The following is a 17,701-nucleotide window of genomic DNA, read 5'->3' as shown; positions in this document are numbered from 1 at the left end:
ACATGGAGATAAATAAAACGTAATTTGTCTATACAATGAAGTACATTCTACTGTGTAAAGGAACTACAGCCACATGCCACAATATAATCAAAACTCATCAAACTGTAAGCTTTAAATGAATATAGTTTATTGTATGTAACTTAAAGTTCCAAAAAGTTAAGTTAAAAAATCCAGTAGCAATAAAAAATTTATTGATAAAACTGACCGTGCATCACTTTTTTAAAAAAGCTTTTGCATGGCAAAAACCTGATAAGCAAAGTCAAAACTGGTAGAAAATATTTACAACTTACATCATCATAAAGGGCTCATCTCCTTAACATTTAAAGAGCTTGCAAAAAAAGTCAAGGGAAATATATCAGAAGTTCAAGAGAAAAATGGGCAAAATCCATGAACAGATATTCTGCAAAAAAGATATAAAAATGGCCCTTAAAAATAAAAAGATGCTTGACTTCATTCATAATAAGAAAAATCTCAAAATAACAGAGATACAGTAGGCATTGCCACTGACACCATAAAAAAAAAAAAAAAAGGCAAGCAGACTTCATATGCCTAAGAACATGATAGCACTTACAAAACACCTCTGAAAATAAAATGCCTGAATCTGACCCAAACCTCTAGATCTAATACCAACTGACAGGGAACACAAAGAATAGGGAGAGAACATGTTAAACCATACCACGGGTATTCAAATAGCAAAATCCAATCTCTCACTCTTTCTCAAGTAAATAAAATCTTTAAAAAATTTTTTAAATAAACTTTGAAAACACTGACATATTTAAGAAAATTGATATTAGGGGGCGCCTGGATGGTTCAGTCGTTAGGCATCCGCCTTCAGCTCAGGTCATGATCCCGGGGTCCTGGGATCGAGCCCTGCATCTGGCTCGCTGCTTGGCAGGGAGTCCGCTTCTCCCTCTCCCTCTGCCCCTGCTTGTGTTCCCTCTCCAGCTGTCTCTCTCTCTCTTTCTGTGTATGTGTCAGATAAATGAATGAAATCTTTAAAAAGAAAAGACAACTGATATTAGCATACTGCCTAACTATATTAAGAAAATGGGTCTTTATTTTCAGTGTGATAATGTTATTATGGTTATGTCACCAAGAAAATGAATCCTTATCAGAGGTATCTACTGATACATAAAATAGTACCTGCATAATCTAGGGGTAGGGAATGAAGGAGGCATGGCCTGGCCTGGGAGTTGTTGGAACTACTTGATGGGTACTATAATTATACAATCCTAGGCTTCTGTGGATGTTCACAACCCTTCACAATGGAAAAAAATCTGTGTTAGAGAGATACCATTTCTCACCTATCAAACTGGCCAAAAGTCAAAAGCCTGCCAATACACTATATTGGTGAAGTTATTAGAACTCAGGGACTCTTACATTGCTCATGAAAAGGCAAAATGGTGCAACCCTACTGAGATGAATACAGCACTATTTAACAAAATCACACATGCATTTACCCCATAACCCAGTAATCCCACTTGGTATTATTAATTCTGAAACCATTTTCAGTTTTAGTGTTCATAAACTAAATGAAGTAATGTTCGTATCTGTTCATGCATTTTGCCCATGCCCTAGGTGAGCTCACTTGTTTACCTAAGTCTACATACAGATGGCTTCCAAGAGCTATCTCTAGCTCTGCTCTAGCTCTGGACATCCAGCTGAACTGCAGACTCATGTATACAACTGTCTACATATCTACTTACTTATCTAACAGACATCTCCAACTTAAACAAACAGCATCAACCATTCCCCTTAGAAACCTGTTGTCTCGGTCTTCCCCATCTCAATAAACAACCACTCCCTTCTTCCAGCTGTTCAGGCAAAATATCTTAGAGTCAGACTGGAATGAATCTTCTTTCTCTCTCATTACACATCCAACGGATCAGCAAATCCTATTGGTTCCATCTTGTAAATATCCAGAATCCCACTACTTCTCATCACTTACACTGCTGCCACTGTGGTCCAAGCCACCATCACCTCTCAGCTAGCTGACTGTTCCTTGCTTCTGTCCTTGCCTCCTTCACTCTGTTCTCAACACAGCTGAGTGATTCCATTAAGACATATATTTAAGTGTTTATTCAGTAAACCCGTATTACTACTGGCCACACACTGTTCCAAATATTTAAATATTAGCTTAATACTTAGAATAACTTTACAAATGAAAAAACAAAGCACAGGAAATTTTAAAAATTACTTGCCCAAGGTCACAGGTTTAGGAAATGGCACAGCTCAGATTCAAACCAGAGGAGTCTAGCTCTGGAGCCCAGATTCTTCAATACTAGGTAACGTCACCCTGCCCAAAACTCTTTAACTTTACTTATTAGAATTACCGAGGGATTGTTAAAAATCCTGATGCCAAGGCTGGACACCCCCCATCCCAATTAAATCAGAAACTCTGGAGATGGGGGGGTACCTGGCTGGCTCAGTCAGAAACAGATGTGACTGCTGAGCTCAAGGGTTCTAAGTTTGAGCCCTACGTTGAGTGTTTAAATTATTTAAATAAATAAATAAATAAATAAAAAGACACTCTAGAGATGAGATCTAGACATTAGTACCTTTTTCAATCTCCCCAGATTAATTCTAGTGTTCAGCCAAGTTTAAGAACCATTGTTTCAATGTGATTTCATCTCATTCAAGTAAAAAACCAAAGCCCTTACAAAGACATACAGGCTTCACCCACATGCCCCATACCTTATCCCAGTTCCCCCTTGGTCACTCATCTGGCTACTGGACTCCCTACTATGTCAGACAAGCTTCCCAATCAGGGCCTTTGAACTCAAATAGACTTTCTCAGAGAAAGAGTGACACCCTATCTTGACACTATCTAAAATTGCAAATGTGAACTGTACTGCTGTACTGTCCTGTCTCCCTTTCCAACTTTATTCTCCTTGGCATTTGGGGCTAACAAACAATATCATTTACTTATTTACCTGTTTCTTGTCTGTTTCCCCACACTCAAATTGTAGGCTCCACAAGAGCAGTGTTTGTTTGTTTGTTTGTTTTTGGATTTACTATTGTTTCTTCAATGCTTAAAACGGTGCCTGATACATGGAAGGCACTCAATAACTATTTGTTGAATGAAGTATTAAGGAGTCCATAATGATTCCAACAAATACTTTCTTCCTCCACAGTGGTTTTATTCAAGTATAATCAGCACAGAGTGTTATGTTAGTTTCAAGTATACAATATGGTGATTCAACAATTCTACACATTACTCAGTGCTCATCGCAGTCAGTGTACTCTTGACGCCCTTCACCTACTTTACCCCACCCACGCCCACCTCCCCTCTAGCAACCACCAGTTTGTTCCCTGTATTTAAAAACCTGGGGTTTTTTTCTTCGTTCATTTGTTTTGCATCTTAAATTCCACATGAGTGAAATCATACGGTATTTGTCTTTACCAGACTGACTTATTTCACTTAGCATTATACCCTCTAGATCCATCGTGGTTTTTCAATGAATATTAATATTACAGTTTCTAGACAGAAAGCTAGCCATTAGACAAGAAATCCTTTGGCAGATTTAACTAACTGGTTTGCTTAGCCGATGGAAGGTAAAAGTTTCAAACACTATATTTCTATTTGGATTTATATATTTAGTAAACCTGGTATGAGGCAAGATAGATAAAAGTATATTATTAAAACCTTTCCCCAAATGTATCCTCACTCTAAGGTTTAGTTAGATCATACAATCAGCCATCAATTAACATTTTCACAGTTAATACATCATCAGTCAGGACCCAGGAAGTAAGTCAAAAAATCAAAACAAAACAAAAATCACGGAGACACAGACAAAAAAAAAGGAAAAATTAAATTCTGCACAGTGAGACGGCACTAGGCTCACAGGGCTTCACTATTATTTTTAACCATTGTTGAGTGGGACTAGCCTTGTTGTCCCAAATTTGCTATCAAGCTCAAAGCTGAGGATATACAGACATCAAGGACCAAACATCTGGGAAACCCAGCACTGACACCCCTTCCCTCACAAACATACCACTAAGGACTCTTGCACCATAATCAACACTTTACCGTCACTTGATAGAAACATTTGACAGAAGAAAGGGAAAAAATCTGAAGTCTTCCAAGTCTTCAGAGAGAAGACACGGAAAGGAAGGAGGTATTCACCCCAAAACAATAGCAGGAGCCCTCTAAGAGAATCACCAAGAAGAGTTTACAAGTAGGAGAGACTGGCATCCCATTCTTCAGTTCAATGTCTACTTAAGAAGCAGACTGAGTCTGATCTGTACCTACTTGAGCAGGGGGACAAAAAAAGTTAACAAGAAATGTAAGGGCACAAAAAGGGGCACAGATTTATGCAGCTAGCATACCACCTGCTTGGTATCACAAGGAAGTGAGTTTCCAGTGGGTTAAGTGGAAGCTGCAGGAGGTAGCTAGACTTGAGCTGTCTTGCCGTTATCAAAAAATCTGGCTGTGGAGAGAAAAGATCCCCAAAGTACCTCACCCCCACACAAACTCCTAGGAACCAGGGGGTGGGACTGACAGGTCACGGACAAGGAGGTGGCCGTATAGGCCCAGAGCAAATTTCAAATCCAGGAATTAGGGGCACTGGGGAGTCTCTCTGTGAGAGCTCACCAAAAATTCCAGTGCAGACGCATATCAGTGGACATCAGTGGCTTGCCATCGCTACTCAAAAGAGGGCTTTAACAGCACCCAGTAAGATAGACCTGTCCTTTTCCATTTTTCTTCTTACAAGTCCCTGACCAAGTAGATCCCAGAAGAGGAAAGAGAAAGGGGAATTCTGGGAGCATACCACAATTCCTCCCCAGTCCAAGTATTTTAAGTAATAAGTGCCCAACACTGGGGTAGGGGAGGAACTTGAAATTGACTAGGAGACTGAAAGTTTAAACTGAAAGAGAAAGATTGGAGTTTTAATAACTGTAAATGATGGAAAAGCTCTCATTTGTCCGTGATATGATGAGTGGGGAGAAAGAGGAAAGAGGAAGACCCTACATACCACCGTTCAAAGCAGTGAATGGTGAAAAATAAAATTGTCTTCTGTTTGTTTTCACCAAGCTCCGACTACTCAATAACCTGATGATACAGGGAACATCATCACTGTCCTTAGTAATGAGAGGAAACACCAGACATGAAAATTCCCATGGGGGATTTACTGTACTGGGTAAGATGCTACATTAGAAGTCCTCTGAGATTGCTTCTAGTTCTAAGTGCCTGAGATTGTCCTTTCTTCAAGGGATTGTCCTTTCTTCACAGAATCCCGAGTTCAATGGTTAAACTGTAAGAGGCTAGACTATATAAAAGGGTAAAACCACAACTTTTTTAAAAATAAAACTGTCAGACTGACAATAATAAGATTTCCATAGGAAAAAATACTTAAGACTCAAAGGTTTATTTAATGCTAAAAAATATCCCAACTGATACTGATTTTCTTTTACAGTCAAAAGACATTTCAATTTAAATTCTGATACAAAATCCTCAAAAACACTCTTTCCCTGCATTCAAAGCAATTCAACTAATCAAAGGGCTTATAAAAATAAATAGCAAATATGTTTGCTTAAATATCTTCTAGGAATTAATTATAAGCTGAAATATTCTTTATTACAGAGCAGCTACTAGGAGAAAATATTACTCAGAGTTCAATGGTTTAATGTTACTCACTAAGCATAACAGAGTCCTTCTGCTATAACAAGTATCAACATGAATTTTTATTTTTAAATAAAAACATCCCATATTTTTATGTTTCTAAAAATAATTAAGCATTACAGACAAGCATCTAAAACCACCAGAAGTTTCTGCCCTAAGAATTCTCTGAAACCATGTTAATACCTTTCTAAATGCTGTGTACCTACAATAGTGAAAATAATTAACTCAGTTTTAATATTTATTTCCTACTGAAACCATTTTATTATATTATTGCAGATCAGAAATATGAGAATCTGGAAATTTAAAATCAAAATTTACTATTAACAAAAGTAAAATGCTCAAGCATGTGAAGAAGTAGTACTTCTCTATTACTTCAGCTCAAAGCTGAGGCAGTTACCACTACTATGACATTTGAAGTTTTCAATCTCATAAAAGCAGTGTTAACTGTTATCTCATCTGAATAATTACTATACTGTATTCAGAAAATGATCTCTCTTCATTCTTAAATGACAGAATTATTTAAACAAGAACAACAACTTAACATCTAGCAATATTTCAGTATCGAAGTCAAACTTAAATTACACTAATAAATTATTTCATAGATTTCACTCTGGCTTACAAGTTATCATACAGTCAAATTAACAGGAAGTTTTATGGTAGGACTATAAGAACTTTGAGGCTTAAGTGAGTCTTTTGTTTTGTTTTGTTTTTAAGCTGCATTAGATATTTCTAGAGGAAAAGCCTCTACAAAAATATAAAATGCTTCCATCTTTCCCAAATATTTTCCGAGGAGAATTCAATATTGCCACATCCTATATGTTAACAACAAACAGGGGAGGACTGCCCATAGTGGCTTTTTAAAGAAAATATCCCAGTGCTATTCTCAAAGTCCTTAAACATTTCTAAAAAGGTCCTTCCGGCTTATGAACTCATAGCAGTTTCCTAACAATTGTATACTTATCCTGTTTTACTGTCTCTGTGGGTCTAGGACAAACTCAAATTGACACACCACCTCTCTTTCCTATTTTGCCACATTGCTAAAAGAGGAGAATAAAAAGATACAAACCTGTTACTTCCCTCCTCCCCAAAGCAACCATAAAACTAGTAACTAGCAAGATAAAGTGCCATATGAAGCCGTTTCGGCACATATAAATCACATCTTCTTAAGTCACAGAAGTTACCCACTACTTAACCACAAAAAGCAAATCCGAAGCTGTATCCCTTGATACTCCTTGATATGGCTCTCTCTTCAAGAGGAGCCCATCAATGGATATTCTGTGGGGTTTATAGCACTATAAAATAAATTAACCATTAACTCAAATTCTGCTAAGCTTAGACATTCTTGTTTAAATACATAAACATTCTAAGATGTAATCTTCCTTGGGAAGATTTGGTTAAGATGAGGATTATTTGAAGAAACTCTATTTGGGGAAATATTTTTTGCCACAAGTGTATTAATATGAAAATGAGGAATATGAAACGTTACAGGCATTTTAGTCAGAATTAATCTATTTTTGAAATAATAGTTCTTCAAGTCCTTCACATTGCGAAGAAAAACGTAGCTTTACAGAATGATTTTCTTCAAGTTTTTCTCCGATTCATATAAAGCTTAGCCAAATTTCGCTGTAAAAAAGTGTTTCAATGGCATTAAACTCACATAGAAACTATGCAAGCTGAGTCCTTGGCGGGGTAATAAAGCAGACTGATCAGTAGCTCTAAGATAAAAGACAATGGTTATAAACCTCAGAGAGCACTACTTGTTCCAGTCATTAAACACACAGGAAATAAGATTTTCTAGTTAGAAAACTAATTCACAAAGGCGATGACTTCATTAAAGCAAAGAAAGTCCTGCTGAAACAGACAGCAATCAATCGTAAAATAAGAAAGCAAGTATTATAGGGCTGGTAGGGGAAAGGGGAGAGAAAAATGGCACAAATTGCGTTGCATATTTCTTCCCCGAACCTCCTCTCACATCTGCCCCCCCAACAGAACAATCCAGTGCCCCGCGAAGGGTAGATGCTCTGTTTTGGGACTCGGCGTAACTAGAATTCGACAAAGGCAATAAAGGCTGTAAATAACAGGACCGTTTTCACCCTGACAACACTTTCCCTTCTGATGATCTATCCAGGAGGGTCAACAGAAAGCATCTGAAATAAACCACAAACCACTCAGGACCTCCCCAAGGCGCTGCGGCGGGCAGCTGGCCACGAGGCTGAAAGACCAGGGCTCTTTCTGCTGGCCTCCCTGGTCCTACCTGCGTGACCTTGGGCGAGTCACTTTCAACGCTCGCACTGGTCATCTGCACCATTAAGGTGCGAAGGTAAAGCATGATTCTGAGGCACAGGGCGGAGTCGACTGCTGACTCCGCGAGCCCTAAAGTGAAAGCGCATGAAGACAGTAGAGAACGATGCCCAAGGCAGTGGAGCCCCCCGGGGCACAGCCCTGGAGTCGAGCCACTCCGACAGGCGTCGCCCGCCGGGAATCCCCGGACAGCTGTCCCTCGCAGGGCGCCCGGGAGCAGCGCGCGACCGTCCTTTCCAGCAGAGCCCCCGACCAGCTCGTCGGCGACCCCGATCGCCGCCCGCCTCCCCGCCCTCCCCCGCCGGACGCCGCCGAGGGCTGAGGTCAGGAAAACAATAAAAAGGAGTCGCGGGAAGAGGACGCCGCCCCCTCCCGCCGCCCCGGAGCCCGCGAGCAGGTGAGCCGGCGCCGCGGCCTCGCCCAGGTGCAGCCGCGCGCGGCGGACACACGGGGAGAGGGGCCGCGGGGCAGCCCGGGACCCTGCGTCGCCCGCCGCCCCGCACTCACCAGCGCCCGCCGGCCCCTCGGCGGACGCGCGGCCGCCTCCCTGCTCGCCTCAGTCGGCGCGGCGCTCCCGGAGCCCGGCCCCGCCCACCCCGCCCCGGTGCGGCCGCGCTCCTCACGCCCAACTTCACGTCGGCCCTCGGCCCGCAGCACTCGCGCAGCCGCGGCCGCGGCTCCCACAGGCACCGAACTGCCGGAGTGGCGCCCACGACGGCCCGTCCACACACTGCGCACGCGTGCCCGCGCCGCCTCAGCCCCCAGACGGCCGCCGAGATTCCGGAGCCGGCACTCCCAGCCCGCGGAGACTACAAGTCCCGGCACGCCCCGCGCGGATCCCTGCGGCGTGGCGGGCCGGGCATCGGGCGTCTTCCTGGTTCCAGAGGAGGTGGCCTCGGCGCGTCGGGGCGGGCTGCGCGCGGAGCTCTGGGCCCCTGCGCTGCGGCGCCTCCTGGGATTGGTAGTCTTTGAGGATGGAGGGGCTTGGTTCGGAGCGGGGCGGGAGGCGAGGGGGAGGAACTGGGGTTCTCTGATGTCATCTCCTAGAGCTTCGCAGCCCAGGAATCTTTAAAAATAGGCTTCGTTCGTTTGCGGATAATTCGTTTACGAGCTGGTCCATAATCAGTCCGGGAAGTATAAATTCGCAGGCTCCTGTGTGACCTGAAGGAAAACGCTTTACAGCTCTGCGCGCCAACTCTTCGCTCATAACCGTTTCTGCCTAGAACTATTAGCGCCACCTCCTACTTTATAGGACAGGGAGCTTGGAGAAACTTAAGGAAGGATGGATTCAGATTCTTTCCGGAAAGATGCCCCATAAATATGTAGTCTCATGACTTTTCATAAAAATTTAACATATTTGTTGAGCACTTACTATTTGCCAAATCCCGTGACAGGCATTAGGTGTACATATGAGAACAAGACAGACACCATCCTGCCCTCTTGGAGCCTGCGATCCGTGAGGGGGGAACTAGTCCTCAAACAAGATGATTTTAGATTTCAAGGCAATGAAGAAATGGCACAAGTTAAAGAGATGGAAAGGTACTCTAGAGAAGGCAGTCAGGGAAGTCTCTCTGGGGAAGTAATATTTGAGCTGAAACCTGCAAAATGAGAATTACTTAGACATGCAAAGAGCTGGGAAAGAATTATATGCCACGCCCTCCACATGCATGGCACACACTAGGCTCTCAATAAATACTTGTTCTGTCTCTGTCCTTTTCCTTCCCTCGGCATGCACAGCTTTAGATCACAGCCTTCACCCCTCAAAATCTTTATCAACGTTTTTCAGAACATGCTTGCTATGTGAAGATGTAGAGGAGACAGGTCGACGTGCAGTGGTAGGACAGGCTATGGGGCTGCTGAGACAGAAAACACCAGGTAAATTCTGATGACCTGGTTACATGGCAGAATCCGGATTCCTTGTCTTTGTTTGTGAACTGGGTTAAAAGTCTGGGCACTCAGCCTGGCCTCTTGACTCCATTCTGGTTATGAGGCAGAAAACTGGATTTGGAATTTGTCTTTATTAGGATCCTAAAGATACTGTCTCATCTGAATCAAAGGAGAAGTGGAAAACAACCCTACACTCACCTGTGGAGATGTACCTGTGTGACATTAGGCAGAGGGTGACACTTTGTCTTTCTTGACTCAGTGATTTCAGCTGCTGAACTTGAAGAATGTTCTCAGAGTCCCAGAAGCTGTTGGAGGGGAAATACACACATCTTCCATGGGATGCTCCTGTCCTGGCTCTTTCAGACTGCTCATCTTCAACATTTCTAAGACGATGGTTCTGTTACCTTTTGAGAAACCTTAGCTGTGTAAACTTGCTGACAGCTGTCTTCTCAAAGCTTCATGTCTTCATCCATATAATGGTTGAAAGTGTTTGACCTCATCATAGTTTCTACAGTGGCCACAGCACTGTTTCCTTTGGTTCACAGTCGGTTTGGGTTTTTTTAAAAACTATGTGGCTGGGGCGCCTGGGTGGCTCAGTGGGTTAAGCCTCTGCCTTTGGCTCAGGTCATGATCTCAGGGTCCTGGGATTGAGCCCTGCATGGGGCTTTCTGCTCAGCAGGGAGCCTGCTTTCCCCCTGCCTCTCTGCCTACTTGTGATCTGTCAAATAAATAAATAAATAAGATCTAAAAAAAAATAATTAAATTAAAAAATAAAACTATGCAGCTAACATTCAAAAATAGGAAGATTTCAGGGCAACTGGGTGGCTCAGTCAGTTGAGTGCCTGCCTTTAGCTCTGGTCATGATCTGGATCATGCCCAAGTAGGGCTCCCTCCTCACCTGGGGGGTGGGGGAAGGGCAGTGGCAGAAATCTGTTTCTCCCTCTGCCCCTCCTCCCTACTCATGCACTTATGTGCTCAGCTCGCTCTCTCTTTCTCTCTCAAATAAATAAAATCTTTAAAATAAATAAAAATAGTAGATTTCACATAAAATTCCAGATGTCACCTTTTCGATTCCTATAGACATTTGAGTTTGTTTTTCCTGACTAGAGGGTCTAAAGGGAGTCTCCAGCTCCAGAATCCTAGAAGATTCTAAGTGGGATATTTGGAACATACTTAAACCAAAACAAACAAACAAAAACTCCTGTTTATCTGAAATTCAAATTTAGCATGTATTTGATCTGGAAACCCTAGCCCAGAGATCAGACCTCTGAGGCGGAGAGCCTCTCCCTCACTCTGGACGGAACGTTATTGACTGAGTGGTTTTAAATCATTCCTTTGTGTTTTTGGTCTAACAAGCCCCAAAGGTTGTTTGATATTGAGAGCCACATGTACAGACAAGGGAGAGAGCCAGAAAAGTGATTCAGATTGCCCAAAGACACATAGCCAGGTAATCCCAGGGCTCCTTTGAGGTTGCGGTATAAACGGAACCTGTTAACACCCTATGGAAGGGGGAAAAAATGGAATTCTCAGGATCAGCCAATAACTAAATGATCAGCAGTGACCAAAATAACAGTAATGATGATGACAATAATAATAATAACGGTAATAATACTCTTCTCTCTCCTTTTCCTCCAGCCTTTTTTTGGATGGAGAGATTATTACATAACAGTGCTCTTAGTGTGTTTGTTTTTGTTTTTTTTTTTTTTAAGAAGAGGAAGTATGTGGAATATTCCCTTGTTGAAATTACAGTCTGAGTACAAACCCAGAACATTCAGGACCCACAGACAGCACTGAGGAATGCTGGAATATTCCATGGCTACTTGTCATCTGAAGAAAAGGGAGAGGAGGAGTCTGAATTCAAGAATCTGCAATTTACCTTGAAAACATCACTTTCCTCCTCCTCCTCACACCTCCAGCATGTAAAGAAAGCACTTTGATGTTGCATTCGAAAATACTTATCGAGCCCCTTGAGTCCCTTCCTGAATCCTCCACATAGAATTAACCCTTTTGACCACATGAAGAAGAGCAGGGTAGACAAGTCACATTATGATCCAAAATCACACAGAAAGTGAGCACGCGTCACCTCTAAAATCTATGACCTCTCCTCACGGACACTTCACGTCTTCCTCCCCTGCTTTATATTTTTCTCCTTAGCAATGATCGCTTTCCTGCACATTATATCTCTTACTTATCTATATCCTGTTTATTTTTGGCATGTCACACGTGTGTGAAGCCTGTAGTTTTTTTGTTTTTGCTTTTGTTCTTGTTTTTTATCTGTTTCGTTCATCACTATAATCTCAGTGCCTAGGACAGAAATATTTGTTCAGTGATGAAGGCCACCAGCCTGCTTCACGGATAGGCAGAATCAGAAGTCGACAGAAGCAGCAACTCCAGAAGTAAACCCCTGTTCTCACTAGAAATCAGAACCAAGATAGGACAAGAATTAAACATGAACCAGACACTCTGCAAACCCAGCTTTGGTTCAGTCGTGCCTTCCAGAAACTGGGTGGCCGAGAGTGAAAAACAGCTCTTCCCGGTTTTTCAGTGTAAAACTGAAACCCGCGGCCGTCGATAGGGTTGCTGTTCCGGTGGAGTCATCAGAAGGCTGGCTCTCCAGGCCTTCCCACGCCCTGGGCTTCAGCCAAGCGATAGGAGCGATGATTCTCAGTAATTACACAGGGTGGAGTGGGACTGAGTGACCTGCCCAGAATACAGGTCAGGTGACTGGATGCTCCTTCTGGAGCTCATTCTTGCGTCCCAGGGCTGGAGCGCAGTCCTTCCGGGAGGACCTATGAGGGACTGTCCCCAAGTCATGCTCGCAGAGGTGTGAGAACAGGATTTCAGAACGGGTCAGCAATCAACCCAAACAAGAAAAAAAAGAGAGAGGGAGAATCATCGGAAATAATTGCCTCCAAGATTTTTAGGGAGAGGAACCAGGTATGTCCTACCTTAGGACTTCTATTCCATAGGTCCCTTAAAAATCCTCTGCAACCCCTGTGATCTCTGGGGTCTGGTGAGGTTCCGGCCCCATCACACATCCCAGTAAGGTCCTATTTTAATTATTCCTGACCACATGTGGCAGATCTGGGATGCTCGTAGGCCCCTAAGTTATGGAGCACAGAAGGCCTGCTATCTTCCAAACATGTGATCTCTTGCTCCAGTGTGGCATAAAACCATGAGAAGGAAGATTTTCTGAAGCCAAGGGACTTGTCCCGCATCACAGCTGGGTAGCTAAGTTGAGGAACATCCTAGAAGGTAAAGGGCTCTTTCTTCCACACAGTGCTGGGAGAGGATCTGGGAATGAGTCCATCTTGGGCTTCACACACTCCTCAGCCTATGGGAATTCCTCCTCAGACTCGCATGTCCCACTCTAGCTAAGGTCCTCCTTGTGTCAAAGGCCGCTGGTTTCTCTCCACTCCATCTTGTCGTTCATCTGAAGAGTGTATTTGTCTTCAACAACAAGAAACAATGTCTCGAGTGTCTGGGAGGGCTACCATGGTCTGACCCCCAGAGGAAGAGAAATGGAAGTCACAGCTTCTACCACAAACCCTGTGGACATCATGGGTCCCACCCCAGGAAAGGACAGAAAGGAGCTAGGGCTCTGAAGTCCGTTTGCACGGACCAGCTCTGACCTTGGGCTCCTTACTTTATTTCTCTGAGCCTCAACATTTCCTCATCTGTAAAATGTAATTGATAATTCCTACCTTACAGCTCATCATGAGTCTTACATGAAATAACACATATTGGCAAATATGCACTCAATTAGCGAGGTGTCTGGCACACATTCATGGCTCCACAAATATCCATGACTGTATTATTCACTTTAGTCCAATCTCCAAACTTGCCTGACCAAGATGGATGATACAATTAAAATATCTCACTTGGGCAGCTGGTAAGTTCTAGAACTACGTTGACGGCTGTGGATCTCACACATATCTAAGGCGACTGGGATGGACGTACTCACCATGGTCTAGGATCCTGGGGAGTTTGGTGCAGCTGGAGAGCAGTATCGTGTGGATGGGGTAGTGGGGAAGGAGGAAGGGCTCCTTCAGAAGAACCAGGATGCCAGTGTAAGGGGGATGTGATGGCTAATTATACGGGGCAGCTTGACTGATGCTCACATAACTGGTAAGACATTATTTCTGCCTGTATCTATGACAGTGCCTCTGGAAGGGATTAACATCTGAATCGGTAAACTGAGTAAAGACCTCCCTCCCCAACGTGGGTGGGCATCATCCAATCCATTTTGGGTCCAAATAAAACAAAAAATGGAGGTAGGTGACTTCATGGCGGCCTGAGCTGAGAAGACATCCATCTTCTCCTGCCCTGAGACACCGGTGCTCCTGGACACCACCAGCTTTTCTGGCTCTCCAGCTTGCAGGAAACAGATGGTGGGACTTCTCGTCCTCCATAGCCACGAGAGACAATTCCTATAATAAGTCTCCTTTCTCCTGTATCTATATCTTTGTGGCTAGGTCTATCTGTATCTTTCTATATCTATTTTTATTTTTCCTCATTAGTCTGTTTCTCTGGAAAACTTAGCCCAATAATAATACAGGGGCCCTCAGTTTGCCTTCCCAAGTGTACCCCACACCCCTGACTACAAGAGTAAATAAACATAAATCAATTGACTTAAACTAGATCAGGACGACGATGGCTTCTTCATCATTTTCAGTCTGTCCGCCTCCCTCAGAAACATTTCGTTTTCACCTAAAAGCTGGCAGCCCCCCACCCCTCCCCCACCACAGCCTGACAGCAGGGGTAGCTCTAAAAATAGCGCAGCTCCGCCGCCCCCCTGGCTTGTAAATACATCTTTGTTCCGGCCAGCATTTAATAACTGTACTTTATGGTGAAACAAAAGCTGTAATTAGAGCCCAACAATGGAAGGTGCAGTCAGGGCTGAACAATACTCAGAATTCCCATGGTGGTCCCCCCCACCCGCAGCTGTGAGAACCACAAGTCTCCAGCAAGAATTCCATTCACAATTATTCACCTAGTCCCAGGGCGGCTTATTCCAATCAGGGCTTTCCTGCCTCCTCAGCGGGGCTGCCGAGAGGCTGCAAAGAGATGCTAAGCCTGGGCCCCTGCCAGGAGCAGCCGGTGCAGGTGTGCGCGCAGGGGCTGGCGTGGAGAAGCCTGCGCGGTGGCCCCGGGGACCAGCCAGACTGCTCCGGGGCTGGAGACCTCAGCAGCCACCGCGGCAGCAGCCCTTCATGCGCGACTTCCTTCAGATAAAAGGGAGCTTTGCACTGATTTCCTTCGCCGGCGCTGCGGTTTGTGCATTCCAGGATAAGCCCAGCGGCTGGCTTCCCCTGCCAGGTTCAAGTCCTAGATCGGTGGAGAGAGGAGGTCTTCATAAGAGGGACTACAGTCTCAAGGCCTGGGGCATAGCAGGATCATTGGGAGTGCTTTAAGAAAATACTTGGGACAAGACCCCACACCCAGACCAATGGCATTAGAATCCCGGGCAATGAGCAATTGACATGGGTATTATTTTTTCTCTGTTTTTGTTTTGTTTTGACGTATAGCTTTTAAATAAGGTGTTATGGACTGAACTGTGTTCCCTGCCCTTCCCCCCCAAGCCCCGACCCTCAATGGGACTGTATTCAGAGATAGGGTCTTTATGGAGCTAATGAAAATTAAAGGAGGTCGGAAGGAGGGGGAGGGGCTGACCCAATAGGATTAGTGTCCCCATAAGAAGAGACACCAGAGCTCACTGTCCCCACTCCTTCCAGCCATGTGAAGATTCTGGGAGCAGACAGCCCTCTGCAAGCCAACAAAACCCTCACCAGAGACCGAATCACATTTCCTTGTTAGTAAAATCCGGCTTCCCAACCTCCAAAACTGTGAAAAATACAGTTAAAATATTAAAATTTTTAAAAATATTTAAAATATAAAATATTTAAATATTTAAAAATTTAAAATATTAGAAAAAACAAATTTAAGCCACCCCATCTGTGGCATTTTGTTATAGCAGCCCAAGGTGACTAATACATATAGCAAATTCCAAAATTCTTCAGTTTAAAGCCCCATAAACTCTAACCACTATTCAGATCAAGATACACTTCATTTAAAAAAAAAATATTTTTTTGTTAATAATACTAATCTCTACATCCAATGTGGGGCTTGAACCCACAACCCCAAGATCAGGAGTGGTATGCCTTATCAACTGAGCCAGCCAGGTGCCCGAAGATACATTTCTAACACCCCAAAAGGCTGCTTATGTCAGCCACAGATCACCACTAGTCTGATTTCTATCACCATAGATTAGTTTGACCTGTTCTTGAACTTCATATAATTGTAATTACACACTATGTCATGTACTCTTTGGCGTCTGACTTCTTTTGCTGAAGATTGTGTCTGTGAGATTTATCTACGTCCTTGAGTGTTGTAACAGATCTGTTCTTTTTTTTTTTTAGTCACTATGTAGTATTTCATTTTATGAGTAAAGCACAATTTATCTATTCTCCTGTTGATGGACATTTTGATTATTTTCCCTTCTGTTTCTTTTTTCATGTTGCTTTCTCTGCCCGGAATGGCCCCATCCCACCCCCTGATCTCCCACATAAAACCCACCTGCTCTGAGAGGCAAGCTTTAATACCCCAGTCAAAACTCATCATCACTTGGAATCTTTCTGGACTTCCAGGGAGAAGTGACTCTCTCTCTGTGACCCTACTACTGCCATTTTTAAATTATAGGGGTGCCTCTGGCAGGAGACCAGGGTTGCCTCAGGGCAGAGACCATGTCTTAATGATCTCTGTAGTCCCAGGCCCTAGAGAAAGGAAGGTCAAGAAACAGTGGCTTGTTCCTAGGAGGCCGGTACCCTTCCAGAAAAGGCAGGTATGCCTGCGGGATTTTGGAAGGGAAGGCAGCATAAGGCAGGCAAGCTCCAGCCCTAGAAAGGGCACTGAGACTGAAGGACAGCCTGACAGGAAGTCAGTGGGACAGATGGGGCATAAGCAAGGTGTGCAGCTACCCAGGACTCACTCCTGGTGATTTAATCCCAAGCCCCCAGGCTTACCTCCAGATGCTGAGCCCACATAGCACCTGTGGAAATGGACTCAGGCACCTGAGAGAAAGGAGCCCTTGGCCAGGGCAACAGTGGGCCCAACTATGTCAGACTAGGGACTGCCATGTCCTGGCCTGGCCTGAAGCACCATCTTGAACACAGCCATAAAGCCTGTCCCTCACGGCTGCTGCCCCCTTTCCAGTGGGGCACTTGGATCTGGCCAGGAAGCTGGTCAGAGGAGGCCAGCAATTCTCATTGTGTTTCCTGCCGCAGGATTCCTTTTCTCTGATTTCTTTCTTGTCTTTCACGTAAGTCAACCAAATGTCAACCAACAGAGCTCTGCATCTAGGAGGGCAAACCAACGGCATTACTCAGAAATCTCGGGCTCTGCAGCAACAGGTTTTTAACTATTCGGGCTCTTTGTTGTAGAGATGATTAACATTCGTTAGAAAATCTGCTTTCACAAGTTCCTAAATGATCACATGTCTGTGATTTAAGCTTTTTGACCCATGATGCTATAATAAGGGGATTCTGTTGGTGCCAAAAAGATCTGAGTTCAAATCTATGGCTTGTTGGCTAGGTAACTTCAAGCCACTCACTCTAGTGTTCTGAACTTTGGTTTCCTCATCCGCCAAGTGATCCCTCTGCTGCACAGAGATCGTGAGGCTGGGGCTTAGTGCCCAGGAGCTGTCATGATAGCGACTTACTGGAACACTGGAGAAGGTAGGCACCCCCCTTTCCCCGGCCCTATTCCAGGATTCATCATCTTTATTTTCTAACAACAAACAGGCTTTTCTCTGGAAGCTCTCCTGGTTATCCTGAAATGCCCTCCCCCACTTCATTCTGGTGCCCACACACTGCCCGCCAGACTGTTTGTTTT

General features: G+C 44.0%; 1 protein-coding gene across 4 annotated transcripts in view; it reads right to left on the bottom strand.

Annotated features, from left to right (window-relative positions):
* The window catches only part of PLEKHA1 (pleckstrin homology domain containing A1), a 54,936-nt gene extending 46,397 nt beyond the window's left edge, over positions 1 to 8,539 (bottom strand). For all 4 annotated transcript variants that reach the window (XM_032312353.1, XM_032312354.1, XM_032312352.1 and 1 more), the window contains exon 1: positions 8,432 to 8,539. The gene's annotated coding sequence lies outside the window, so the exon portion shown is untranslated. The remainder of the gene's footprint in view (positions 1 to 8,431) is intronic.
* Positions 8,540 to 17,701: the final 9,162 nt, after the last annotated feature.

This window comes from Mustela erminea, chromosome 14 (genome assembly GCF_009829155.1).
Source record: "Mustela erminea isolate mMusErm1 chromosome 14, mMusErm1.Pri, whole genome shotgun sequence".
In the NCBI taxonomy this organism is placed as follows: Eukaryota; Metazoa; Chordata; class Mammalia; order Carnivora; family Mustelidae; genus Mustela; species Mustela erminea.
Note: the sequence above shows the minus strand (reverse complement) of the source record. Positions and strands in the feature narration are given on the sequence as shown.